A 2,278-nucleotide genomic window follows, 5' to 3' on the forward strand; every position below is an offset into this window, starting at 1 on the left:
AGGGGAAGGACGGAAGACGAGGCAGCAGGTCGCCGGTCGGAGGCGAAGGCATCCACGACATCGTACTCCGACCTGGCTCCCGGCCACTCGCCGCCTTCACCTTCCCTTGTTTTCTCTCCATCACCACCACACCTGGGAAGCGCCAAGACCGCAGTTCGACGCCCCCTCCGAAGACACAGTGAGCCACCAAGGCGGCGAAGGGGCAAGAGGCGCACCACTCCCATCCTTGGCGGGCAAGAAGACGTGCCCCTCGTTGACATAAACTCCAACTCTAAGGAGAGGGGATGTACTGTGATTTCCAATGATCCCTAGCCTCTCCCCTTGGACTTGAACCAAGCTCACTCCCCAAGCTCTAGCACCTTCACTCAACATTTTCAACCCGAAGCTAAAGCCTGGAGGCCAACTCCAGGCTCCCCTTCCCAGCATATTCAAGATGAAGCAAGACAGAAGGAGAAGTGAATGTCGTTGGATACCTCCGTACCACCCCCGCTCTCCATTTTATAGGCAGACGGGGGGGCTGGGGCCTGGATCCACGGCGACTGACCACCACCCTCCTTCACCAGTTCAAGGAATCCGGGCCATCACCATCATGCTCTCCCACACCACGCACTTCAGTTACCTACACCATGCGATGCATCCGGCATATGTGGCTAAGGATAAGGGCGCAGTGGGAAGAGTAAATTGGCAGTTTCCATCCCATGTGTTAAAGTCATTCATGGGCCATTACTGGGGCGGTCCCACCATCATTGGCCTTGCTCGACGCACGGGAAAACCGGACACTGACCCAGAATCAAGACTAATGAAGAAGCGGAGAGGATCTCAAGGGACCAGCTTCTTCAACAGAGCGATCTGTGCACTTGTTAGGCCCTACCCCGACGACGCTCGGCAGCACGTTCAGGGCAGGCCCGGGGGCTTCTGTCGGTGCAACAAACCCAGGGCCTGTTGACCTGACTGTGCATAGGCACAAGATCAAGATTGAAGCACCAGAACTAGAGACCAAGACTCTCGAATAACCAGCTAATGGGTCAAGAGGAACCAAGACTGGGGCAGAGGAGCCAGATATTGTCAAGGAAGAAGCCTCCCTTGCCAGGAAGGCGAGCCCACAATGGGTGAGGCCACCCCCACAAGAAGAGGACCAAAGCGTCCCGGCAGGGCCTGCCGGGGCTCACACAGGCTAGATCACCCCACCAACTGCTCCACCACGACCCACGTCATGGATCAATGCGGTGTCAAGATGCAGGATGATTAAGTGGCAGCCGTTCGCCACATATTGACCACTTTCTACCAAGTGAACCCACAGATGACACCCATCAAGAGTTGTGTCAAGCAAGTAGGTGTGGAGCTGGCGAATTAGCCCAGCAAACCTTGCCGGGCAACCAATGACATGACACTAAGCGAAGCATTAAGTGCATGTTGTCAGCCTGCAGAGTTAGGTATGATAGCACTTTTTGCTATCATATTAGTGTCTAATGACCAATTTTCCCCTGCGGTAACCCCTTCCATTATAAAAGGAGGCCCATGGCAACGATTAGAGGGGTTAGAGGCTTAGACCATTCACACCCCCGTACACGCGTAGTCACTGTTGCCCTGAAGCAACTTCTGCCGGGGAAGCGTACTACGCACCACTCCTACCTCTTGAGCACTGCGTTGGTTTTCCCTTGAAGAGGAAAGGGTGATGCAGAAGTAGCATAAATATTTCCCTCAGTTTTTGAGAACCAAGGTATCGATCCAGTAGGAGGCTCCATGCAAGTCCCTCGTACCTACACAAACAAACAAGAACCTCGCAACCAACGCGATAAAGGGGTTGTCAATCCCTTCACGGCCACTTGCGAAAGTGAGATCTGATAGAGATAATAAGATAAGATAAATACTTTTGGTATTTTTAAGATATAGATTGGAAAGTAAATATTGCAAAATAAAATAGATAGGAAACTTATATGATGGAAGATAGACCCGGGGGCCATAGGTTTCACTAGTGGCTTCTCTCAAGATAGCATAAGTATTACGGTGGGTGAGCAAATTACTGTCGAGCAATTGATAGAAAAGTGCATAGTTATGAGAATATGTAGGCATGATCATGTATATAGGCATCACGTCCGCAACAAGTAGACCGACTCATGCCTGCTTCTACTACTATTACTCCACACATCGACCGCTATCCAGCATGCATCTAGAGTATTAAGTTCATAAGAACAGAGTAACGCATTAGGAAGGATGACATGATGTAGAGGGATAAACTCAAGCAATATGATATAAACCCCATCTTTTTATCCTCGAT

This window comes from Triticum dicoccoides, chromosome 2B, assembly GCF_002162155.2.
Source record: "Triticum dicoccoides isolate Atlit2015 ecotype Zavitan chromosome 2B, WEW_v2.0, whole genome shotgun sequence".
Taxonomy (NCBI): Eukaryota; Viridiplantae; Streptophyta; class Magnoliopsida; order Poales; family Poaceae; genus Triticum; species Triticum dicoccoides.